The sequence below is a fragment of the Gallus gallus genome, chromosome 4 (genome assembly GCF_016699485.2).
Source record: "Gallus gallus isolate bGalGal1 chromosome 4, bGalGal1.mat.broiler.GRCg7b, whole genome shotgun sequence".
Taxonomy (NCBI): domain Eukaryota; kingdom Metazoa; phylum Chordata; class Aves; order Galliformes; family Phasianidae; genus Gallus; species Gallus gallus.
The window spans coordinates 48,001,893-48,029,885 of NC_052535.1; positions in this window are offsets into that span (position 1 = coordinate 48,001,893).

Here is a 27,993-nt window from a genome sequence, read left to right on the forward strand (position 1 = left end):
CAGATGCAAAGCACAGCACTGCATGGGCTCCTGTGGGGAAAATGATCTCCATTCCAGCCAGACCCAGTACAGTCTCTTATAAAATCAAATTGCTTTTCATCATTTCCATGATTTAAGTGAAATTGTACTGCGTACCACAGTCAAGCTCTAGGCTTGATCTTCTGGTCTTTCGTCAGCCTCACTCTACAGAGCACTCTAAGGCACCCTTAGGGAAGGAACAGTCTCTCCTTTTCTAAAAAGTTACATTAGATGCAGGGGACAATTCTGGAACAAGGCAGAAAGGCACCCCCTGCAATATTTAGCTATGTAATCTTTCCAAAACATGCATTTTGTTTTTAACAATGCAGTAAACTGTGAGAAAATAATTAAACACCTCTACTATTTGCTGTTTATGAGGTAGGTACAGTGTCTTGGTGAATTCCCTTTCAGTTCTGTGATTCCTGCTACTGACAAGATATGATTTAGTGTTATGCATCCTGTTTGAGCTCATAGGCAATTCTGCTAGTCACTAGTACTGTGTTCATCAAAATAATCTTAGTTCAGTAATCTTAGTTCAGAAAACACAGCAGTACACTGCAATGTGTAGTTTTTGGGCTGGCTGACAGATGTGTAGATGTGCGAAGTTGTACACTTCCATAGTTCTGGATATTGAGTGCTTACTTTGAAGATACACCTTTTAGGTTTTGTGGAGTAGACTGGATTACAGCTTCTAGTCTTTGTGGCATCAGCTCAAAATTTTGCTGTGCTGTTAATGTATAAATGAGGAGTAACTTGTGGGTGCCTGCATTCTAGTGTTTGAGCTGTAAAGGAGAAAAGACAGCATTTCACAATTCTTCTTCAATTTTGAGAGATTAAAAAAAACCAGACCTTATATGTCATTCTCAGGTAAGGTTGAAGGAGAGTAGCTAGCTTTTATGTCTTGTGATGAGAGCCTAGCTTCCTGAGAAGTAAACTGAGAGTAACAATGGTTTACTAATAGAGACCATAAGCTACTACTGTGAGGACCTAGCTTACAACTACCCGTGTTCTGATGTACCTATCTGGTGCTAATTCATCCTGTACTTGTGTATCCATTGCTAGACTTTAATTCTGATGTGAAAAGAAAGGCACAATGGCTTTCCTCTTGAGTGGGTCTGAGTCCCTTTGAATGCTCTTCTTTGTTCAGAGATCCAGCTCTGGGGCAAGTTTAACACGAGCCTTCTCAAAATGTACACCTCTTCTGTGCACACAGTTCAACATCTCCACCTCGCAGGCCCTGCCTGTCCCTCCTGAGTAGCCAGTAGCCCTCTGTCCCAGCACTCCAGCTGTGGGACTCCTCCCACCAAGTCTCACTAATACTGATAATATCATAGCTCTGGAAAGGGACCAAAGTTCATCTTGCTAGTACTTCATACTCTGTGTGATGGTATACAAGCATTTCAGATGTGCTTCCAAATCTGTCACCTCCCCCCCCGCCCAGAGCAATACAAATGCTCCCATTAGCCTTGCCACTCAGATGCTGTGTACCACCCCTTGGCTTAACCTCAGTGTCATGAAATGCTCTCTCACTGATCCAAGTTTAAAACCCTCTTGATCAGGTTTGCCAGGGTATGGACCAAGAAACCTTTCCTCCATTGGGAAAGGTGGTTCCTGTCAGAACCCAGCATACCTCTGATCTTGAAGACTCTTCCACAATGATAAAACACAAAATTCTACTGGATGCACCAGTCTTGCAGCCAGCATTGATGGCCTGGCTGTTTCTTTCTCTTTCTTTCTTTGTTACAGGGAGGATTGAAGGAAAAAAAAACACTATACTCTTGACTCCTTTCATAATCTACCCAGGACCCTGAAATCTGTTTGGTAGACCTCAGGCTTCCTGAGGCTATCTTGTCTTTAAACTAGTCCATTGTAGAGATTTGTGAAACTGAAATGAGACACTCTGTTTTCCACATCATTTCTTCCTTGCAAATGGGTGTTCGAACATGTAAAATAACGAAATCTTTCTCAAAGCTGGTAAAAATTGGGTCAGGCTTTGTCAAGATGACTTTGAGGTGGGCTATGTGCAGTTGTCTTCCTGAAATTTATGCAGCCATGTTACGTATTCTGAAACTAGTTAGACTTATCAGAGGAGGAAGATACGGGATGGTAGGTTTCTGGTGACTTAGAAGGAAGAATCTAGGTATAAGGTCATTTATATGCTGCTATTAATTATTCCAGTGTGAGTATATGACAACTTTTGATTTTACTGTGCCATCAAATTCCATCAACTGTCTTGTAAAGCTCACAGCTGAACTTCACCTTCTATAGCTAGCACTGTAACTGGATGGTTGTGTAGTTCGTGTACAACTGCCAGCACTTCCAGTGGAATGAGATGAAGGCATTGCATTTTCCTTAACGGCCATTTGTTGGCTAGTCACTGCTGTATGGCATTATGACAAGTGCTTTGAATGCTGGCAGTTTTCATACAGCAGGCCGTTCAGTGCCCCGTGTCTCGTTTGATGATAGTCTGTAAGGTAGGCCTATTTTAAACCCTGTGGCAACAGCATGGAGAAGAACATATTAAATCACTAGTGTCAGAGGCTCAGAGATGGTGTTTTGTGGCAATGAACACTGTAGTGTTTCCATTTAACACAACTCACTGCTGCACGATTTATAAACCTGACTGGTGAACTGGGAATTGGGATGGTTTCTTGGGCAGATGAACATCCCAAAGACTGAACAGCAGCTACCAACCATTATCTGTCACTTCTTATGAGGACAAAATCCATCACAAAAAGAGCAAGCAGTTTCTGATGCTTTTTTAATGAACTGTTTCTCAGAGAGGGACTGACAGGAAAAAAATGTTTGTTCCTGAGTTACATAGTAAAAAGTTGGCTATGGAAAGCTGTGGATTTCTTCGGTGCTGGCTTCCTAGTATGTTCTATCACCAGAATTGCACTCGGAGCCTATATAGCTAATACTACAGCCTCATAAATGCAAACACTGAATTTGAGAGCAGTTTTTATAGCAAACGCTCAGAGAGTAAAGAAGATAAACACAAGGGAACTGTTGCAGTATTCTGACCACCAAATTTGAGAGCTCTTATGCATTGAATCTTAACAGTTCAGGATGCTAAAACAGTGAAAGGGAAAGTTAGTAAGAGGAAAAAAGTAAACAAAATATGAACCTGATCCCACAGCAAAATAATAATTAAAAGTAACAGCATATAATGTTTTTTTTTCAGGGTGCTGAAACAAGATTATAGGATCTTATTTTACATGGTCAGGGTGCACATGGAGCTTCATTAAGGCTTTTATAACTGCTGCTATTAACAAACCAATGATGTGTCCACTAAAACTCAACATTAACTATTGAATATCAACATGGGAGCTATAAAAGCATAATACTAATTTCTCTACATCTGTCTTTTCTTCTTTGCACTTAATTGCTAATTGCAGTATCTGTTTTTGGGTGGGGTTTTTTGTGTGTGTGGTGACTTTCAGTTACATTAAGGTTAACGTACTGACACTGTTGGTAAAGCGCATTAAAAGTTGACAAGTGGCAGTTCCTAAGAATTTCAACAATAACATCACCAAATGAAATATTGGAACAATAACGATTCTGTTTACTGAAAGCGTTTTCTCCTTTGATACCAGTTTGCTTTCTTTCTCCCAGAGGACAGCTCTGCTTCTCTTCTATGCCCTGCTCTAATTATATTTTCTTATTGCACAGTGTTCTGGTTGTATTCCATATACCAGTGTGTGATGTCAACTTATTCTTGTGGTATAATTGAGAGTTTTTTTTTGGAGGAAGGTGGCATTACCCTTAAAACAGTTGAAACTGAGGTAAAATTCTTCAAAGAGATTGTTTTCTGCCCACAGGTGGAGCTGAGCAAGCATTTTTTCACCAGTTGACCCATGCAACAAAGTAGCAGTGATGTGTTAGTGTGCTAATCTCTTCAATGATATGTACGTGATCACTGTTGCTCTGTGCCCTACCTATTGTTTTCTTTCTTCTGTGACAGAAGGCAACTGGGATTTTCTGTGTCTGCTTACTCGCTTGCACATGTACCTGTGTGGTAGTGGGTTCATATATTTCTTACCTTGTTATCCATGAACTTGGTCATTGAGGAAAACTGTTGACAAATGCTGAGCAACTAAATCTTGGCTTTCAGGAGATACTGGTGGTGTCCCTGGTAGATACTTAGTGCCGACAGCAACGACTGACTTCCCACCGCAGGGGTGCAGTACTTCTATCTGTTGTACTGAGATGCTTAATGTTACGCTTCCGTCCTCACGATACAGAATCTTAGTCAGTAGGGTGTTATATTTTTACCTGCTCTCTTTTGAAATATGTTCTTGATATATTAGTAGAAACAACTACTTTTAAATACATTGAAATTGGAGAAGGCCAAGGATACATTTTTGAGCTTTGTAATTGATTCTCACATGCATGACTTTCATGTCCATTTTGTCAGTTGTAATGTAAACCATGGGGGGCTGAGTCTTTATTTCTCACCTGCAGTTCTCATGTGCACCCGCACACCTTCCTGTTTGTCAGTCTCTCTGGTATTAAAGCGTAGCATAACAGAGGTTCACGCTTGAACTTGTAGGCTTTAGATTTGGTCCTGACAGCAGACAGGTGTTTGCTCAGAGCTTTTGCCTGCAATATATGAAATTGTGAGTCAGTTGAGGAAACCTGCTGATGCCCAGATTGCATCAAATATTACAGTATTGCTGCTACCCACCTCAATGACTTTCTTTTCTGAATAGTCAGGTGTTTACACTTTCAAGGTAAAAAGGGAATGCTGTCTCTGTCAGAAAGTGTCATATCTTAAACCTTGAGCTGGGTCATATGGGTGAAAGAGAATTGTAATTGTATGGTTTGCCCAATGCCAAACTGAGTTCACCTTAAAGCAATTGATTTTTTTGGCACTTGGCAATTAGGAGGCAACTAGAAATCAGTTTGGGGTTCCTTCCTATTCCATAGGATGAGTATAGCTGTGTAGAAGAAATAAGTGACTGTTTCTCTTGATGCCATAGTACTGCCTTCTAACACGAGCACCATGCCTTTACAAGAACTCAGATTGTTTGTATGATGATCATCTTTGTAACAAGACTTCCTCTTCCATTTCTGTCTGTGTGGGATGAGGGGTTTGCATGCAGTACTTATCCTAAGATGAAGGTTGCAAACGCCCCTCAGAGTGCTGCTGCTGTTGGAAGTACTGATAAAAACAGGCATTGAGGTACTTCAGTGTGTTGTCAAGAATTTAAAATGAGTATGCTGGCAAGTTATTAGTTAGAAAATGCTACTTGGGGGCTTTCATGAAAGTGGGTGGTCTCAGACTATTTACTTACAGGTGGGTGTGTCATGCTCAATATGAAGTGTTGCTGTATGTTGGGCTTGTATTTCATGGCTTGAAAACTGAGGTAAAATAAAATGTTTAGTGTGCCTGCCTTTGTTCATGTGAGGCCTTCAGCCCACAAATCACCTTCAGAAACAGTAGTGCCTTGGGCTCACTTGTTAGTAGGGAGTTCAACAATATTCCAAGTTGTCTGCGAGACTGTAACTGCAGCTTGGAGTGTTCCCGAGCTGGAGAAGCTTAGTTTTAGAAAACAAAGCTTTTCCTGTACTAACACAGTAAAACTTTCCTTATACTGTCATAACTTACTGCTATACTTTTTGAGTCTTCTGAATCTATCAGTGCTGGCAGTTCTAGGCTGGTCCTGTTTAGGGTGGGTCTATGGTACAGCCCTCTCCCCCTCCCATCCCCCCATTTCTGCTTCCCTGTTAGGCTGTTCTTGACAAGTGCTATCTGATTTTTGGTTTCCTTCCTCTGATTGTGAGCAGCTAGACAGAGATGCTTGTAATTCCTAGTCTGTGGGAAGGAGCAGTTTCTTACTATCCTCTAGTAATACACACAGTAAAAGCCATGTTGTTAATGTGTGCAAAGTATGAGTTTAATTCTTCTAAGTGGTTGAAACTGAATTGTACTTCAGGGCATAGTCTTAAGCAGAGCTTGGTGCATAAACTACTATGGATGTTCTGCAGAAATTTCAGTTGCTGTTTCAGAGAACTGTGGTTTAAGGTAGTTCTATTATCATCATCATCACCTTTGGTTATGTTCTGTAATCAGGTGAGGGCCCCTAGAAAGCAGTAAGGAGCAGCAACAACTGCTGCTCACTGCAGAACAGCCATTCTGTGCTAAGCCATTTTTTTTCCTGACATGGCTCTGGGATTGCTAAGTGTATGAGGAGAGAATTCTGAGCAGTTTCTAAGGTGGCTAAGAGGAAGAAGAAACATTCTCCTTTAGTTTTTCAGAAGGCCCAGGTGCTGTTACCATACTACTAACAGAAGGCCACCTCTTTTTTAACTTAAGTAGTTGATGAGAAATATCTGTGCCTGATACTTCATCTGTGGAGGCTACAAGGTGCGTGCTTTTTCTGGAGCTGTTATGGATGGAGCAAAGGAGATTATAGTGGGAATCTCAACAGTTGACGTGCTAGTAGTATCATTTTAAATGGTTGGGTGAATGAGATCATAACATGAGGTTAGTGTGAAGGTAGTGGAACCCTGCTGTAGAAAGGAAAAGCTATTTGTGAATGAAGACCTAATCATGTTAATGATCACATGAGTAGAAGAGAAGAATCCAGCAGGCCTGGTGGAAGTAGCTCTCATAGAACTACTACTTATTTGCATCCTGTCACCTACTTGCAACAAACTTAAGGGTCCTAAGGAAGATGTACTAGCTGTAGCAGTAGCAAATGTTACTTCAGATACATAGCACCTGTCATTTGAATCTATATACATATATTTTGGGAGCTCTATAATGTTGATTGGTTATACTGTTGCATCAGTCTTAGCTGGCTACTGGTCTGCCTCTTGTTCATTCTTTTGTAGTAGTAATGGAGGAGTTGTGTGCTTTTTACTTCAGCAAAAACTCAGCAGGTTCATTATTTTGAAATATATTTGGGAGGTACCATATTAAAAATGCATCCTTAGTATTAGATTAAGAGTGTGATGTTTCAAGTAATAACAAATCAGCAAGGCAGCACTTTCCCTGCATGGTAACTGACTGGAAGGCGACAAGATTACTTAGTGCTAAGTTTCAAATCTTAGTTTTCCTTAAATTACACTAGTTGTATCTACTTATAGAAACAGTTTGTGGTAATCAATTTGAACTGTAGTGATGTGAGTTAGCCTTCTCTATAAAGAATATATTTTGACTTAGAACATTAGAGGTATTTTCAATGCTGTATGATTTTCATTTATGATTTGATTACATAAGTAATTGAAATGTGTCAGATTCAGATAATATTTTGTTGGAACAAATCGGTGAGTAGCTTGTTTCTCAGTTATTGTTTTCATTGTTGCTGTTTTCCTGCAGGCAGAAGAAATGAGTTTCCATCTGCTTGCCATACAAATACTTAGGAAGCATTTAATTTCTTTTGCACTGGAACTTTTTTTTTTTGCCTTTCCATTGGGATGTCCATTGGAAGCAAAATAAAATCAAGCAAAAACCCAACCAACCTAAATTAACAAACCCAGCAACAAATCTGTTACTGTCTAATGAGAATAAAACAGTGTTAATCATACTTTGGCACATATGGAGGTATAATTTAGTTGTAGATCATAAAGAAGTTATGTCGAATCCTAAGTCTGCCATTGCAGTTTTGATATGCTGGTATTAAAATTACTCTATGTAGTAATTGAATTATTTCTTATGATGAACTCCAAACTCTGCAGTCACTTAATAAAGACTTTTCTCAATATTTAATAAACATTTATAATGATGTTCACAATTTTTTCCTTGTGATGCAACTAAGTGACCAACCTTACATTAGATGTCAGCTAAAACGCATATTTTTATTTCCATTTTGTAATATGTGGAAAAAGCCCAACTAGGCCACTGCATACAAGTCAGCATGCACAACCTTAATACAGAAATAAACTGTTTAAAATGAACTATTCAAATTGCATCAGATACTGTATATGTGGACCTGATATTATGTGATTAGATTGTATATGGCCATTTTTTTTCTGTGTAACTTGATTTTAGACTCCAGTCATGCAAATGTACACACTTAGATTTACTTATGAGTAGAGTCATTAACTGCAGCAGCTTGTTTACAAAGAACTAAAAATTGCGTATAAATTCTCTCAGGATTGGGACATAAATATGTTGTGGTAAATTGTTTTGTTGGAATGAGTATAAACAAGCAAAAAAAAAAAAGTCTGAGCATGAAATGCTGCTTTCCTTTGGTGGAAAATGTGGGAAAGATGAGAATTGTTCTTTACCAGCCAGAAAGAAAAAGCTGGCTCTGAAACTTAACATAGAATACAAATTTCTAATAAGTTGATTCAGAATTGTTGATACATATTTCTCTAGAGATTATTGAAATGCTTCTTTGGCAGTGTCTAAAATTTAATTTAGATATTGTGTTGATAATTTGTGCATGCTACGAGTACGAATGCCCTGCCATATGCAGTATTACAGGTACTCTTCTAAAACTGTGATTTGTAATCTTTTTTCTCTTTTTTGTATACATATATATAAATATACAAATATATATCAAAATACAAAAAAAAAAAACACATTTCTGTGGGAGATGTGGATCTCTATGTAGAAGATTTAAATTCACTAAAAGCAAACTGATGACCTTACAAATTGATTTGTAAGGAGTTCCGAGGTCAAAACAGCTTCAAAAAACCAAGTTTGTATATCTTGTTGGCTCTTCTAAATTTATTATTAGCAGTGCTTAAAAATAGCAGAACAATCTTACAGTACTTACATACAATTTCAGTGAAACAAATATGCATGAAGCTAGATTTTTTTCTCATTGTTTAGGTTTAAAAAGAAATAACAGTGAAAGAACTCTTAATTTCTTGGTTTATGTGTTTGTGGCTTTCTTGTGTCACTAATTTTGGTGTGATGGTCTTGCAGAATGATATGGAAGTGCTGCCTTCAGTTGCATGTTAAAACAGATGAATCACAGGTGTTTTCTGGGATTTTCTATGTGCAAGGTGATTCTCATCACCTTTGTCTGGGGCAGAAGTTTGCTTGGCTTCTTCTAAAAGGTGTCCTTCCAGTGCCACCTCTTGGTAGGTTCACACACTGACATAGCTGCAGAGCTTATTTTGACGAGTGAAAAGGTAACCAAATGTTTCTGGACAATCTGGCTGACCCCTTAAGACAGAAACAGCCTTCATACCTGTTAGCTCCCTACTGAGTAAGCGTTAACCTTATCTAGTATCAGTATGCATGTGGAAAACTGGACTCCATTTATTTGTTGATAATACAGTAAATAGGCCTTACTCAAAGCAGAGCTTAGCTAATGAGCCACTTCTGGTTTTAGGGATGTTGTGACAAAAGTTTTCATGCATTTGGATTCTGCCCAATAAATAAAAAGCTGCAGTGTAGTGTTATTCCATAGATTTTTTTTTTAAATTAATTCAGTGTGCATAGTAGCTGGAATATAGTGTTTAGTGGTCAGTAGTTTTTACAGTTGATGTGAAAATAGCTGTGCTTTGGGTATATAAAGAGTTGCAAGACCTTGCATGCTCTGAAGAGTAAAATCAAAAATGCTTAGTGTTTGAGTTTTGGTGGTAGTAATTACAATGTGCCTCCCACCATAGTTTAGCTTCCACAGCTTCATCTGTGTAATGGTGATGATACCAACTTTGTGTGTATTAGTTAGTGAGATGCCACGATCCCTTGCAGTTGTGACAGGCCTGTGAAGAAAGAAGTGCTGCCTTGAATGAGTTCAAAAAGTGTTCAGTGAAGAAGGTCTAGGAAAACATGTGGGATAGTAGCTTACTTACCAGTAACTTTCTTGTGTTTACCTAAAATGTTGACCAAAGTCAGCAGGTTAAGGAGCCTGTCATTTCCAGACTTCTTTCTTAACCCAAGATATCTATATTTCTCCAGATTATAGGAGCATTTTCAGGTGACTAATGACAGCATGTGCTCAGCTTCCTGCAAAAGGATTTTGGAACAAAAGGCCAAAGTGAGGCAGGTATATAACACCTCTTCTTTGGGCATCTCAGTTTCTTCATTGTCTTGATCTGACTCCTTTATCCTTCTTTAGACCGTTGTCTAATGGTTTTTTTATTAGTTTCCAGCACAGCTGGTAATTCTGCAGGTAAATGCTGCTTGCTCAACAGTCCTTGTATGCACATGCATGCTTAGGTGTATTAGAACCAATCCTGTCAATTTTGTCCTATGGACCAGCTTATATTCACATCTCTTATTTCTGAAGATGATATTGGTGGTGATAGTGCTGTAATCAAAAGCTCCCTTACCCTTTACCTTGTTACAGATTTTGCCTGTAAGTGCTGAGGAAAGGCAGGGATGAAAAAGTGACTTCAGAGAATTCTCCAGAAAGATGCTCACCTTATCTAATAATACAGACTGAATGTGTGACAAGGAACTGAAAAAGTGCTATTCAAGTGCCAGCCAATACCGAGGAAATCATCCTGCAAAAGTATTTTGCAAGGATGATTAGGAAGGAAAACCACCTGCAACTGTGTACCTGTGTGGATGGAAACAGGGAGGTGAAAAGCTATCATGGTATCAGTGGAGAAGAAAAAACAGTTTAATTTTTTTCAACTTCTAATGAAGTTGTAGCTTCCTGACACTGACAGTTGAGCCCAAAAGTCGTACTGCCAATTTCAGTAAGGGCATTTTTCTTGTTTCAACAGCAGATACTAAATGTTTAATTGCTTCATCATTTCTGGTAGTTCTCTCTGCTGTGTTTTAAAAGCCCTTCGCAAGGCTTTTTGAAGGGCATACATAAGCATCATAGCTTTCTGTTGGCTCTTGGACAGCTTCGCTGACAAGATAAAGATGCATAGAAAACAATGAGTTTTCTCTACAGTTTATCTTAAAGACTTAAAAATAAGGAGGGTGCCTGAATTCCTTTTGTATGTGTATGTGTTCTGCGTTTTCTGACTTGTTCAGTGACTTACTTAACAAGAAAGAAGATAGAGCATCTTGCCTCTTGCCACAGAATTGACCTAATCAGAATAAATGTAATTGCTCAGAAGAGATCAGACTTGATGCAGAATTGGAAGCTGCTATTAATGATTTTCATTTTATTTTTGTGGTTGCTGCAAATATTAAGTTTGTTCAGTCAAAAATGTTGATTTTTTTTTTTCAGAATGGTAAAATTCTCTCTGGGGATTTGACACCATGCCCCAGATTGTGACGGAAATTCTCTTCTCTTTGATACCTGAACATCGAATAGCTCATGAATTGGGGTGTTTCTCTGCCCTGTTGGAGTTAGGTCATAGGGCTCTGGTTTACATGGTTCAGAGCCAAAGCTACATTTTTTTCTTCTTTCTCCTTGCAAATCTGTTTACAAGATTATACAATGTGATTTCTCATGTCTGTACAGTAGAAGAAAAAAAAAAAACAAAGCAACTATGTTACTGGGCCAGACAGAGGTTAAAATGATTGAGTCGCTAGGCTTGTCAGTTAGGACATGCATCTAGGATGCAAGAGACTAGCCTAGCCTAGTTGCTGTGTTTTAATAAAATCACTTTTTCCTTCTGGGTCAAAATAAGAATTACTTTCACTGTTTCTGTAACTGTGAGATTCTTATAGCTCTCCAAATGATTGTTTAAATACTACAAAATTTGGAGATCTGTTGGTTCATATTGTTGAAGCATGTTTCTTAACTCTAAATCAGTGAACAGTAAGCTGAGCTTTCTGAACTGTCATTTAAGTGAGGTGCCTGGCTTATATTCCAGTGTTATATGTAGCTTTATGGACATTGTGTAGTTGTTCTCACTTCAGGTAGCTCTTGGTAGAGGGGATTTTGCTGAGGTACCCAACTGTAAGTGGAAGGTGTTTATGACAAGGTATGAATTCTGGGGTGCAACTTGTTCAATGACATTGAACTCTTGATCCAGCTGAAACTGCCTTTTTCCCTGAGGTTCGCTTTTTCTGCCCTTCATCTGTGTATGCAGTGTCAGTGTATACCTTTGTGAAGTAGTTAATGCTTTATTATTATGATTACCTGTATTAAAACAATGGAAGGAGAGACCAAAACCAGCATTTGATTTTTGCTGTCACATTCAAGTGTGAATAGAACTGATTTGTTCTGTGAAAGTCTGTAAGTGGGATTTAGGGAGAAAATTTTTGTGTTAGTGATGTATGTTTGTCCTTATATGCAAGACCTGTTTCTGTGTTGTCAGGTTTATTTTACAGCAACCTCTTTGAACCTTACTGGTTCAATCTGATGCCCTGAAACACAGCAGAATTGATCTTGGTGAAACATAATCATTGCTTGTACATCATGTTTTATAGACAAATTATTACAATGTGAATAATACACTGCAACTTAGAACAGGTAATAAATAGTCATTAACATGTAATAATATTTTGGATATGTGGAAATCTGCCTGAACAGCTTCTATAATTGGGTGACGTATTTGTGTCTATTCTTACTTTTTTTTCTAAATTCTTTCTTAATTTTTTTCTAAAGTCAGAGGATTTAATTGGATGTGGCGTTCCTAAAGACATTATTCATAACAGACATACTTACTGAAGTATGTCTGCATTTTTAAGGAGGTCTTCTGCTAAGGATCTTTCTTTGGTTTGTATGGGTGAGAAGTGTGCATGGATAGTTTGGAGGCATGTGCTTCCTCTGCCTTGCGGAGATGCATCCAGCCTTCTGGCATGTGGGAAGGCTACTAGCAAAGAGTTTAGTTTTCTAAGTGCACTAAGTTTTAGGTTGGAAGCAACACTAGATCATTAGGTATGATGATACTCTGATGTACTGGGAACTTGGTGAAGAGAATAGGGCAAGGGGTACTGAACTCACGCCACACTTGTTGAGATGCCTATTCTACTGTACATGAAAGCATATGAAAAAGTACGATTAATGTAAGTGGTACTGCTGATTTCTGGCATGGTTCAAAGTGGGGAGTTTCAGGATAAGAGCACTTCAAGAATGTGTTTTGCTCCCAGTCTAGTGTTATAGCTGTTGAAGACTGAGTTGGAAAGAGGTTTAGTGACAAGATGCTGCTTTCTTCTTGGCCCTGAAAAGAGACCCATGAGTTTTCTTTCGTGGTAAAAGCAGAATAATCTGGGTGGTTGCAACTGATGCTTTGGAAACCTCAGAGATTGTTTTCAGTTGCCAAGAGTGATATTGGTCTCTTTCAGTGTTAGGCACATCGTCTGAGGAAAATTATCTGGACTGATAAAGATTTGTCTTAGAGCAAAGTGCATCTAAAGTGGATGAAATTAATTGCCTTTTGGTTATACTTCCTTTAGTCCCTAATGGCAGGATTATTTAACTGACATGGACTGGATAGCTGACTGAAGTTAGATGAGGTAATCCTTGCCAAACGGCACAATTTATTTCCTGAGTGCAAACTTGTTGAAAACCTCACCTGGGCCCAGACTTGACACCCTGGAGAACAGGTTGGATCTTTCTGCTAGTACAGACAGGTATGATGTTCTTGCAAGGTAGATCTGTGCTTTTATCACTTAGTGAGACCCTAGCCCCTGTATTGAAATGGGAATTGAGAGGTATACGGTGAGATAAGGAAGAGAAAGGTCTGGAGAAACGCTTGGCTAGCTGGTTCAACCTTACAATGGCATCACCGAACACAAGTGTAGTTGAAGGTGGAGACAAATTTAGCTGAAATGTCAACTACTACAATTGGTAGAAAGTCTCTCCCTACAACCTGAACTATGGTATGCTTTCATGTGGCCTGACAGAACTTCTGATATGTTACCTCTAGCATGTGTTGTGTTGTTTTATTTCATACACTGAATCAAAGTACAATATCAGTGTCCAAAAGTAGGAATTGAAAAACTTACTTGAGATATAACACTTGAGGCTTTGTTTTTTCGTCTTCTGTAGTACCTGGATTAAACTAAGTAATTGGAATTGAGCAATTTGTCCCTAAAATTTGGCACCAAGCAAAAGTAGTCAGCGGTGCTCTGGTCATGTGCTTTCTAGATAATTTAAGGAGATGTGTCCACTGCAGAGAATAACAAGGTGATGCTTTTTGTGCCTTGGTTCTTTTGCCTGCCCTCTGACAAGATAGGATTTTGAAATGGATAGGTTTTTACTTGAGTTCTCTGAGTATCCAACCTGGGAAGAACAGTAAGAATAATATTGGAAAAATATTCTACTCAGTCTTTTGTTCAGAGCATGGACTTAGTTTTCAAGTGTCATTTAGAGATAAATGCTTAATCTCATTTTGAAAGGCTTTTACACATGTAAACCGGAGTTACTCTGAGTGATGCAGAGAAGCCTAACCACCCAAATCTTTCAAGGCATTTGGGTCCCTAACTCCTGGCAACTTCCATCTGGTAACTCGAGTTCTTTAGCAGTTGATGAGCTTCTGAAATGTTTACCTCTTCTGTACGAAGCAGGAGGGATTGCAGTAGTTAAATGCACTCAGTTGGTTTAAGTCCTTTGTCTGAAGCAGATGTGTAAGTGTGTCAAAAGGAAATGTTTGTCCCGGCAGTTGCTGGGGAGAGGCAGGGAATGGCAGTGGATAAATTAAATAACAGGTAACTGAATAATGCATTTGCTTAGTTTCATGAGAACTTGTTCTCTCTATCCTTTTGCTCTTATATGTCACCCTGAGAATCTAGCACTATTTACAGTTTATTCCATACTGAATTATTTCATCAGCTCATTATTCCAAATAAGAACTTTCTGTAAGTGTGCATCACAGGTGACAAAATCTAAATAAATCAAGGAAACATCTGCAAACAGAGTTGCTGCTGTGTTTCTTAGGAACAAATAGTCAAATGGCAGGAAAATATTCTCTGCTCACTGCTGTGTCAATGTGTCAATCTCACCAGGATTAACATAAATTCCTAGATATCTTTTTATCTTCCTTCACAAAAGTTTATGATTACCCGGCACTACCTTGTTCATATCAACAGTGGCTTCTATGCTGAGAATAGTTACACATATTGAATGGAAACATTAGTACACCATTTTGAAATGGTTATATGCACAATGCCTTGTCTACAGTGCCAGTTAGTGTCCCACTTTTGACAAGGCAATTTAACCACAGAGTACTGTTCATAGTGATCAAAACAGATGGTGGGATTTTCAGAAGGATCTAAGCTTTTTAAGCCTCCTAGCTCTACCGAAGTCTGTGTTCTCTAAGTTGTCCAAGTTCCTAAGCTATTTATCAGTTTTGGAAGTACTACCTCCTAAAAGGGGGCTTGAGAGAGAGGAGTCTAAGCCCTAGACTTAATTCATTTTTAATATAGATAATCATTAACATAGAATGGCTTGAGTAGGAAGAGACCTTAAAGATTGCAGCCCCCTTCTGCTGTGGGCTGGGTTGCCAACTGCTAGATCAGGCTGCCCAGGGCCCCATCCAGCCTGGCCTTGAACACCTCCTGTTTCTGGGCAACCAGTACCAATGTCTTGCCATCCTCTGAGTAAAGAATTTCCTCCCAACACCTAGCCTAGATCAACCCCCCCCCCCCGGCTTCTTTTTGTTTTAAGCCATTTCCCCTTATCCTGTTGCTACGAGACCATGCAGAAAGTCTGTTATCCCTCTTGTAAGCTCCCTTTAAATACTGGAAGGCCACAGTGAGGTCAGGGAGGTCACCATGGAGCCTTCTCTTCTCCAGGTTGAACAAGTCTGGCTCTCTCAGTCTGTCTTCATAGGGAAGATATTCCAGCCTTCTGATCATCTTGCAACATGCTGTTGGCTAGCATCAAGCCTTTAATCCACCAGAATCCCCAAGTCTTTCCCCACAGGGCTTATCTCTGTGAGTTTTTATCCCAGTCTTCTCAAGCTTGTCCAGGTCCCTCTGGATGGCATCCCTTCCTCTATTTTATCAACTGCACCAGTCAGCTTAGTGTTACAAGGAAACTTGCTGATAGTGCTCTTAATCCCATTGTCCATGTTACTGGTAAAGATATTGCAGAGTATTGGTACTATAATGGGAGACACCGCTTGCGCCTGGCCTCCATCTAGACATAGAGCAGCTGACCATAACCTCCCTGCCAGCAGTGAACATCCAACTAATTCTTTATCCACTGATTATCTCAGCCTTCAAATCCGTATCTCTCCAATTTAGAGATAAGGATGTGGTGTGGAACCTTGTCAGAGGCCTTGCGCAAGTCCAGGTATATGACAGAAGTTGCCCTTTTGTTGTCCACCATACTGTCACTCCATCATAAAAGGCTGCCATATTTGTCAGATACCATCTGCCCTTGCTGAAGCTGTGCTAGCTGACCCTGTGATGTGTGTTGTCTGGCTCCATAGATTTGTACACATTCAGCCTCATGAGGCAGTCTCAAACTTGCTCTGCTCTTAAAGTGGGAGAGATTTTGCTCCCTTTACCCCTGCCTAGAATTTCAGGGATATGAGAGGCATAGGAAGCCTGACTTCTGGTGAATACCAAGGCAAAGAATTTGAGTATTCAAATTCAGCCTTCTCCATGTCTGTTGAAGCCTACCTACCTTGAAGTTCTACTTTCTCATTAATCGGAGGGGATTCATTCTCCTTTTATCCATTCTGCCCAATGTAACTGTAAAATCTTTTCATGTTGTTTTTCATATCCCTCACCAAGTTTAGTTCTGTCTGTACCTTGACTTTCCCGATTCCAACTCTGTGTGTTTGGGTGTCATTCCTGTATTCTTCCCAGGCCACGCATCCGTGCTTCCCCTGACCTTATGTTTTCCTCTTCTTCCTCAGCTTGACCAGCAGGTCCTTGTTCAGTCATGCTAGTTTACTTATTCTTTTGCATGACTTTTTTTTATACTGGGGGGTGGAGAGCTCTTGTGTTCTCAGAAAGGTGCCCTTAAAATCTCTGTTCCATTCCTGTGTCCCTGAGGTCAGTTTCCCAGGGGTTCTCATTCAGTAAACATTCCTTAAACAAGATGGACGTGTTTGGAAAAATTATCTAAGTAGAAATGGGATTTGTTTATCTTTGAGGTCTAGCCCTAGAACTTGAAAGGCAGCTTAGAGAAGTGGATTTTGAAAAATGAGGTATGCTTCTGTATTTTACCTCAAGATTTCATTTTAAAAATGATTTGGGAATATTGCTATTTTGTGTGCTAGGTCAAGAAGACTCTAAGAATCACTGGTATTCCAAATGTGTGTCATGAGCTGCATGATCTGGTTGAATAGTGCTGATCTGCAGTGGCTGCAAACCCAGCAGAGTTCTTAAGATGATGCACTGTTTCTTCTGACATGCTTTGCTTGCTCCTTGCAGCTTTATATATTTATGTTATTATATTGGTATTTGCATGCTTCAGCCATGATTAGATCTCTGATTGAGCTTGTTGCCACGCAAGTGCTCTAAAAGGGATTAAAGGCAGAAGGAGAGAGGCAAGCGAATTTGGAAGAACCTGCAGTGAAGTACAGTCACAATATATTTAATCTTTCTTGGTTTTAGCCTAAGTGAGAGCAATAAGATCATGCCTTCATTAGTCAGGGTGGTTTCTTTGTATAAGGTCCAGCTTTGTTCATCTGCTGTGGGAAATGTGTAAAGATGCAAAAAGAGTATGAGAGGGGAATAACAGCTCTATTGATACTTCTGCATTTTTCTCAGTTTCTTTGGTCTTCTATTGACAAATGACTACTAATTTTTGTTTGCTTTATTGTTGGTCAGTTCCAGGTCATTCCTATGATACCCTGTTGCATGAGAGAGAAAATGAATTTAAAAAACTCCTGGAGAATCTCAGTTTATGACAGAAGTCTGGCTTCCTTAAAGCAACAGCTGTCTTATCAGAATGACAGCCTCGGGGAGCTCTACAGCCCCTTTGTTTTCATGGTAATCAGATTCTTTTGTTCCAGAATTACATGTTGGAGCATATTTAATGTTTTTGCCCTTCTACTTTTCAAACAAGCAAAAATATGGACTTAAGTTGGGAAACATGACTACAGGAGTTGTCTTGTTTCTCTGAGTGGATGTCTGTCTTCACCCATGTTTTCACCCATCTTGGTGAAGGGGGTTTTTGTAAGCTCAAATACCATGTGGAGACATCAAGTCTTGCCACACGCAGCAAAATAAAGCTTGGTTACTGATGGCAGAGGCACTGTAGAACAAGCAAGGAGAACAGTAGATCTTGAACATTGCTTCATGATTGAAGACATGGGCCCTGCTGGTGGAATTTTCCCAAGCTTCTAGGATTGACTGTGACCCTCTCGCTACAAATTACTCTGGAAGACAGTTTGCCAAGTGATTTTTAAGTGATATAGGAGAGGAGCTGAGAATATCGTGCATTGATTTCTTACTCAAAGAAAGATTGTCTTATGCAACATGGCAAAAATCTATGTACCCATCTTTTACAGAGCTAATTGTGAAGGTAATGATTTTTTTTTTGGAAGCCCAACTGAAAGTCTAAAATCATAGCTCCCCTTATTCACGTAACAAGATAAGAGATGATGTGCAGACAATATGCCATAGATTATTTTGCTAGGTGATAACAAAAAGCAATATGTTCAGAGGACATATTGCTTAATTTTAAAGAAGGTAGCTAAATGTCTGAATCTTTCTTCATAATTCTCCCTGAACGGTAATAGTAGAGAATTTATCACATAGAAGTATTCTAGTTTCACTATTCATTTCTTTCCTGCTTTACATCTTTAAGTTTGAGGTTGATACCTGATTAAAACATTTCTCTCACACCAGAGAAGTTTCCAATTAAAAAAAAAAAAAAAAATTCCTTAGCAAAATCACAGCAAGTAGCAGGGTGTATTTTCCACCAGATACTGACATCTGAAGTCGTTATAGGTTACAAGGATAATTATAGTCCATTTGCATAGACTGATGCCGAGTCTTTTTACAATAAAAGCAGGAAAGGATTAGTATGCTTATTCACGGTCCCAGCATATTGTGCGCTAGATTCTTGAAATAACAATCTGTTGTCTCCCCGCATTGCTGCCCCCTTCATTGTATGTTTTCTGGCTTGAAAAAATTTAAGTATAAACTTGCTTTTGAAGTAGCTGTATTGGAATTTGTAGAAGGAAATGAGTAGAAACAAAGACAGTTTATTGAGTAAATATTGGCTTAGGATTTTTTGAAGTGCTCTGTAAATGTAAGACATGCGGATCATAACTGAAATGATATTTCTAGTTGTTTGAGGATAATCAGGATGCTCCAAAGATAAGCAGTTGACACTAACTGGGATCAAATATCAGTTTACAATTTGCATTCTTACTGCAATGACAATTTGATATCTAATCTGTGGTGAGGCTCCTGAGTACACAAAGTATATTCAACATAAGATTTATGTGAATAAAACCCTTGAAAAGGGAAAGTGAAAACAATATTCTGAGAATTTACTTGCTCAGTTGAGCCCTTCCTTATATGTTTTCTATAAGAACTGTAACATTCCTGATGGGTTACTCAACTTGAATGTCTTCCTTCAAATGTCAAGTTCTTCTCCTTGCAGCCTATTTTTATGTAGTCAGTTTGTCTTAGAAATACTAGCTAGTGGAGCTTCTGCTGTTTTGTTTGTCTTACTGTAAAGAAGTAATGTTCTGCTGTTGGTAAATGGAAAGGTTTTTCCTGCAAAGGGAAAATCAAAGAAGACACCTGACTCTTTCTAGGTATGTAAAAGGCTGCTCTACTGATGGGACTAATAGTGATATGCCTGAACTTCAAAAAAGACAATTCAAATAATCATAGAATCATAATATGTCTTAGGTTGGAAGAAACCCCAAGGATCATCAAGTTACAGATGTGTTATGTGAAACTTCATAGCAGCAAAAGTAGTTAAGAACCCTGGAATGCCTGGATATGATACAGTGCCTCAGGTAGCAGAGACTGTAGGGAAAAGTCTGGACACACTTCTGCAGAGGATAGGAATGGCTTAGACAATCTTTCCAGGTGCTTTTCAATTCTGTGACTCTGTGAGGCTGTGCGTAGTCCTAGAAGACAATCCTCTGTTAATTAAGGCCAGTTAGAAGGAAATTGATGCAAACAAGGGAAAAATCAGTTGTGTCCCCAGGAAGGAAAAACAGTTGCATCTTTACTGTTACTAGTGTACTCTTCTACCCTTGTATCCTCTGGCACACATGGGCATTAACATCTCCTGAATCAAATTGTGTTATTGTGACCACCAACTGTGGAGTTTTTTGGTGTTTTTTTTTTTTTTTGCTCACATGCAGACTGTGACTTCCTGCTTGGACTTGACTCACGTCTGGGGGCTATTCATGCTTTCTTTTTTAGTTTGAGATCATGGAGCCTATTGCCTGCTAGCAAGTCAAGCAGGTAATGTAGCTTACAGAATGCTCATTCTAGAGGGCTTTGTTACAGCATTTTAAACTTCTCTGGAAATACAGCTGCTCTGAGAGGATGAATCTGCCTGTCTTATTGAGGGTATGCATATTAATTACCTTACTTGGCTGTGAAAGAAGGTGCCTTCTGAAATTTTTTTATTGTTGTTGTCATTGTTCACTGCTGATCTGTTTATTGTTAGTGTGTAGAGCAGTAAAGGGAACACAGAAGATTTGTATTTTCTTCAGATTTTTACTACTAACCTGTTAATCGTATCTACTGATAGGTGAGACTATAAGAATCTTCTGCTGTGCCTGTTACAAGGACAGGACGTTTCACAACTTCCTCAAATATTAGAATTGCTCCTGTTTTTTAACGGTGAGCTTTTGGTAAACAATTGGTGTACAGTTCTGCAGAAAAAAATTATTTTTTTTATTAGCATGTATACTGTTTTGATTTATTTCTGGGTGCTAAAACTACACATCAACATTGATAGAGAGATTCTTATTGCTTTGCTTATTAGAGACATTAAGGCTTAAAACGAATATACGAGTAAATGATTTATCCAGCACGGGTGTGAATTACATTCCTCTTGACTGCAAAGCTATTCATTGTGAAAGTTATTTTTGATCCTTCAAATTGAAGGGGTTTTGAGATTGAGCTAGGTTTTTGAAAATGCTTATGGATGCTTCTGCTAAGAACAATGGAGAAGAGCTTCCTCTTTGAGGACACAGGGAGCTGTGAGGTGATAAGCATGTTTGGAACTTCATCTGTACAGCAGTAAACGGGGTATCTTGTTAAGGATTCTCTTTGGAAGTTCCAGTTGAAAGATGTGGCTTCATCAGGCAATAGCACCAAGTGTTTTTATTTTTCCCCCACAGTTGGGCAGGCCACGGCATACTGGAAAGTGGATGTTTCCAAGATTCCAGGCTTGAAGTTTTTTTTTCCAACCTGAAAATTTTCCACCAGCTCATTACTGCTTAGTACAGCTTTGCTATGTTCGCACCTGTTTTTTAAGCCTCAACCCTCTACCTATTTAGTTTTTTCTACCTTCGTGTTGACATTCACTTTCTTCTGACTAGACCAGATCTTTGCCACCTCCTTTTTGACTGCAAACTGTATCCTTAGTTCTTCTTGGTCTCTCTCTCTTTCCAGAACTGTTCACTGAAGTCTGACTTTTCAGAAATACAAATCTCTACACTCTGCTTCCCCACCAGTGAAGTCTTGTGCTAAAGCAGTAGGTGCTTTTCAACTTCTTATTTTTTTTTTAGTAAGAAAGTTGAATGGTCTTAGTTTAAAAACTATCTATGCCTGTTAATGTCACTATATGAAAATGCTTCAATACAGACACTCATATCTCTGTGATGCAGAAAAGTACTTTTATTACCTGTTTTGCAGAAGAGACATAGTACAGAGATGCTATTGCATGACATTTTACTTGAAAGGAAAAAATGCAAAATCAGTATGGTCCGTATGAAGCTACAGTAGAATTGTAGAAATCACTTAAGTTGGAAAAGACTCCCAAGATCCAATTGTCAGTGCGTCCTGTGGTGTTCCACTACTAAACCATGCTCCTTAGTGCCATTTCCACAAGTCTTTTAAATACTCCCAGGAAGGGCAACTCCACCACTGTCCTGAGCACCCTTTCTTTGTAGAAAGTCTTCCTCGTGTCCAGCCTAAACCTCTCTTGAGTTCAGTATTCCTTGTCACCTAAGATGAGACCAACATCTCTTCCCTGCAAGATCCTTTCAGGTGCTTATAGGGAGAGATGAAGTCTTCCCACCTCATAGCCAAACAGAAAACCCAAATTCTCTAGGCTGTTCCTCATCTATGTGTTTTCTACTCCCTTCAGTAGGTTTGTTGCTCTTCTTTACATGTGCTTGAGCAACTAGTATCCTTCTTGCAGTTAGGGGCCCAAAGCTAAACACAGTAGTTGAGATGCAATCTCACTGAGGCTGGGTACAAAGGGGTGATCACTTCCTGAGTGCTTCTGGCCACACCATTGTTAATACAAACTAGTATGCCATTGGCCTTCTTGGACACCTGGGCACACTGCTGGCTTATGTTCACTTAGCTGTCAACCAGCACTCCCTGATCTTTCTGCTGGATAACTTTCCAGCCACTCTTCTCTGAGCCTGTACTGCTATGTGAGGTTGCTGTGACTGAAGTACAGCAATTGGTGTGTAGCCTTTTTGAATTCCATGTGATTCGGTGCAGCCCATTGATCTGGCCTGTCCCACTCCCTCTGCAGAGCCTTCCTACCCCTCATGCAGATCAACAGTCCTGCTCAACTTGCTGTGATCCCTGGAATCACTGAGGGTGTATGTGAGTCCCTTATCCAGATCACTGATAAAAAAAAAAAATATTTGTTAAATCTGTCCCCAGTACTGAGCCCTGGAAAATGCCACTGGTGACTAGCTGAAACTAAGTTAGCTAAACCTAGTTAGCTAAACTGGGTTTAACTCCATTCAGAATGACTTTTTGACCCCAGCCATCCAGGCAGTTTTCTGAGCAAACTGTATACATGACCAAGCCATGAACAGCCATTTCTCCAAAATACTGTGGGAAATAGGGTCAAATGTTTTGTTAACATAAAAGGTCCATAGCTTTTCCCTCACCTATTAAGTGGGTCATGTTGTCATAGGAGGAGATCAGATTGTTGAGGCAAGGACCTGCCTTTCATAAACCCATGCTGGCTGCATCTGATCTCTTTTGTCCTGTAACAGTGAATCAAGAATCGCAGCAGAAGTACCAGTGTGTATAGCAGAGACCTGGATGGTTAGATCTGACTTAGCTCTGGCTGTGGCACTTTGAACAAATCAACCTAAAACACTACTGATAAAGTTGACAGATGGCTTTAAAATTGGAAGAGTAGAGAATAAATTTTTAAGAAGGTCAAAATCAGCATAGTCTGCATGATGTTTACTAAAAAACACAAATACTACCTACTCTGAAATGATCAGTGAAAAGGCAACCAATGCTCTGTGCATCCGTGTGGTTGGTGAACAGGTGAGCACAGTCCTAGGATGCTATCTTCCTAGAAGGGAGCTAAGCGCTGTGATGGATTATAGATATGACACTGAATGATGGATCCTCTACTGTGATTATGAATGGAAAGATGTATGTGAATCCTGAATGCATAAAGACCAATTCACAATAGTAGTATGGTATTTATATAATTTGTGCTTTAGTGTTAGCATGACTGCTAATGGAATGTGTCTTTAATTTTCATGTCTGTAGTTTAAGTAGGAGTGAGAAAATTGAGGAGAATTGCAAGGAGGCTAATTGAGATCTTGAAAATAGAGCTATTTCTTATAAGCACACTTCATGATGTATTCTATTTTTTTCAAAGAAAAGTAGATCAATTTGTTCATAGTCTAGCAGTACCAATTTAGGATTTTGAAAAATATGGTCACAGGTATCTGGCTATTAAATGAATACACAGCAATATACAGTGACTACAAGTTGAAAGCATAGCTTCCATTTCAATGATCATGGTAGTTAATGACTGAAACAAATTTTCAAGGGTTTTTTTGGACCCACTGTATGTGAAGAATAGATGAGAAAGCAGTCTTAGTATGTTTCATACTGGAGCTGTGGCTACAAGTTCCAAGTGTTCCTTAGATGGCTGTATCATCCATATAGAATTTAATCCTAAGTTTGGGATTATTATTATTTGAAGCCTTCTCGGGCTTAGGTACAACATATAATTTCCAGTTCTACGAAACCACGTGAGTCCTATTTCTTGTCCTCAAGACGAGAAGCCACAGTGGTCTGTACCACTGAGAACAGTATGAAATATAGGAAATCTGCATCCCATTTCTGCAATGTTATTAAGATTACTTATCTACTAGATTGAAGCCATAGCTTCCTACTGGAGTAGATCAGTACCATCATCTCTTCTATTCACTCATGCTTGCTCTTCTATAAAATCCATTCAATTAATACTTATTTCATTAAATTTATCCATTTCATAATATTATATTCAGAAAGAAGGGGGCATTATGTCATTTTTTCCAACATTGCAGCAGGCATTAAAATATATATGGTAACTGAGTGTAGGAAAGTGGGATTTGAAGTTTGAACCCTTTCTTAGCTGTTCTCTATTTACCCTTATTTTCCTGCCTGTTCCCTGCCAACTTTTTTCTTTGTATAATCATATTAAAGACTAAGTTGTAGGGTAGTAATAACAGTATTATTATTTTAACCAGTGTAGTATGTACCCATGCTCAAAAAATTATTTGAATATGGCCATGATCTCATGTCCTTTCTGATCTTTCATGGTCACTCATGCACTGACGGGGGAGGGAGGTCAATTGTTGCCAAGTACTGCATCATATGAGATTCAAGGGATATTTTCACTTCTGTCGTCAGCTGGGCTGAAGTGCTTATTGCAACTGCAGTACGTTCTAATAATGTGTACACTGATGGGGAAAAAACAACGCAGAGCAAACAGAAGTGAGGCAGCATGTTTGAGATTCAACTGACACACAAGTCTGAAAGCACCTCTACTGCTTTGATATTATCCACAAGTTCAATCTACAATGCGCTGATTCTATCATAATGCAGAAAATTGGTTAATTCCCTCTGGAAATTTACAGTAAAAATAATTCTCCCCATGAACTGCTCTCACTTCTTCCTTTGATTTGGTGATGCTATTGCCTTTATACTTAAGCAAGGGACAAAGAGAGCATTTTTATAGCAAAGTGTGTGCATTTGCATAAACTCTGCATGCTCTGTGGGTGTACTTTACACTTCTTGAGTACTGTCAGGTGAAGGTAATTAGGCATATTTCCACATGCAAGTTGCCAGGATGTGGGAATACTTACCCATATGGATGTGGCTATCCAATGGCTTGAAAATTCATTTCCTCTTTAGGAAACATTTTGCCTTCCCCACCTCTTGGCTTTTCATTTTTTTTGGTGTATGTACTCAGATGGAGTGTCCTGCTCTGCGCTGAAATTGCAGGTTAAATATCGGCTGTCTTGATGACTCCTCTGTCCCTGTACAAGTTGTTTTGCTAGTTAAATTGGTCCATTTTATTCATTCACTGCTAAACTTTCTTTTCTTCAGCCAATAGCAGAAAACTTAATTCAAAATAAATGGTTGCTTCTGCTAAGTAAAAACTGACAAGAGGCTAAGAATAAGGCACATTCTTTTGGCAGGGAGGGTAATTAAGCAATACTACAACTTCATTATCATGTGCACGAGCTCTCTGAACTTTGTCAAATAGCTGCTAGGGATCTGACAGATATCGTGAGCTTGATTTGGTAATTAAGAGGTGGGGCCATGCATAGCGACTTGAAAAAAGATCACATGAAGGAGAATGGTAATCATTCCTCCTGGCTTCCTCATCTTGGGTGCGCTGTTTTGTGACTGGATAACATACATTTGAAAGTCACAGATCTACTGTTAATGATGGAACAAACCATATTTTATAGTAGGATGCAACTTCATCCTTCAATGTAACCCTGGTAATGCAGGGCCTACAGAGTGTCATCAGGAAGCTTCAAAACTTCCTAGTGTTTTCATTTTAAATGTGTTACGGGTAATATTCAGGTGTAGTGAAAAAGAGTTCTTAAAACAGTGTCACCAGGCACTTGCCATGTTAAACAAGTTAGCAGGTACTGAAGCTTTTACTATCAGTGATGCGCTAGAAGACAAGGGCATTCTAGAAGGAGATCCGATAGAGCTGTCTTGCTGTGTCGTGTGTTCCTGCCCTCCCCCAAAAATCATTCTTAAAACTTGCAGATTAGCTCTGTAGTCCACAGAAGGAAATCCCTGATCAAAACCAAGTACTTCAGATTACTTGGCCTTCCTTGAATCACAGACTGGTAATAGACTGGTGTTAATCTTGTCACAGATGGTTGTTATCTATTAGTTCCTTTATTAATACCATCTGTGGTAGAAAACACAGATATACAGAACCATGGTTTGTAATGTATTTCTGCAGTCCCTGAGGCATGTCAGCCTGTATTGGGACACTACAAGATTATAAGTTCTCTTCTGTAGGCATACTGGCTCAAAGGTTGGATAAGTTTGTGAGAAACTGCAGAGAGAATTCCTTGCTACAGGGGTAAGAAGTATGATTCCTATTTCCTTTTGAGCTTTACTGAGTTTCTTAGTTTCCCATAAAATACAGAAAGGATCTGCTCTCCAACATCTTGTTTCTTCTTTCTTGCAAGAAGCCTTTTTACAATCAGTTAGTTTTCTTTGCCCCAGAGTAATACTGTTGTTGCTGATCTGACATATCTTTGATTAGGCTGAATTAAAAAAAAAAAAAAAAGCACAACTATTTAAGAGATGATAACTGTAACATCCTCAGCAGTTGCTGACTATAACTGATGTCCAGTAGCTGTTCTGAGTTTCCATTTCAGCTTTCTATGGCCAGAATAGGCCAGTCTCTAGTGAATGGCAGAGGCATCGTTCAGATCATTTCATAGGCTCCCAAGAAGTTTAATCTACACTGAAAAACAGTTCAATGGACTCGTGCTCAGCATCAGGGAATGGGAAATAGACCAAGGCTACTGGTATTTAGGACTCTTCATCTGCTTCTGAATGCAGTGGTCTGTAGTGTTTCTTTTCCCCTAACAGGAGAGAGAGATTTTTGAGGTAGCTCATAACAGTAAGTGGGAGAAAAGAGATTAGAAATAAAATATCTCAGATGCTTGTATTAAACAGGATTTTTTGTTGGTGTTTAACAAATGGCCTAGCTAGAACAGAACTTCCGGAAGCAGTTAAAGACTTAAAGAAAATGAGATTTTGTTTAGCATTGCACTCTTTTGGAGGATCTAAATGAAAACTAATCTCTTAATGTTTCATAAATATTAAAAACTATTTGATTGCAAGTTCTTTTCCTTCTCCATATTTGGAAATCTTTATTAGGCAATCTCGTAGTTATTCATGAAGAAAGCTATCTGTGAGAGCTATGTAATACTTTTGCCATCAAGTAGCTTACTGTCATTTGTTGTAATGCATTCCAGAAAAATAGTTTATTACCAACCAAATGAGTTTATGATGAACAGTTGAGTTGAAGTATCATTCTTGTTTTTGAACTATTCCTGCGGTACATTACAGAGCAGTGAGCTGCAGCATAACCTGCTGTGAGAACAAACGCAGCAAACAACTTCACACTTAATTCTGCAATTGTATTCCCACATGAGTATATAATAATGATGCACTTTTGGTTTCGTATTGGAATATTAACATATACAACTCCTGTCATGATTCACAGGGATTTCTTTTTAGAGAGAGAGTTATAAAAACGACCTTATTTGCCTGAATAGGGTAGGTTCACATAGCTAGTATGCATAAGGAGAGGAAAAGTCCAGCAACTTAACCTCAGATAAGGGCATGTCAGCTTTGTGCTGACACGATTGTTCTAAAGGAAATACAGGCAATATTGTAATGGATTTGTTGAAATTGGAAATATTCTGGTAGCTCAGCAGCGTGGTAAGTCTTATTTTGGGTTGCTACTTATTGTTATGACAGGAGAAAGGAAAGATTTTTGGAATGGAAGTGAACTTCAGGTTACTGAGTTGATACCCTCTGCAAAACACTGGCATCATAGTACCTTCTTGTTTGTCCAACTTCTTGGTCTTGCTGTCACATTTCAAATGTTGCTTTTTTGCATCTGTAGTAATTTTCAGTTGTTCCTGTTTCTTGATCTTTCAATTAAACTAGGCACTTCCAGCCAGCAATCGATCACAGGTCTTACGGTCAGCCCATAAGCTAGGGCTTGTAAAGAGGCAATTGCTTAGACTACCTAGTATGTTGGTTTTCTGGCAGAAAGGTAGTGGAGTAAGACCAAA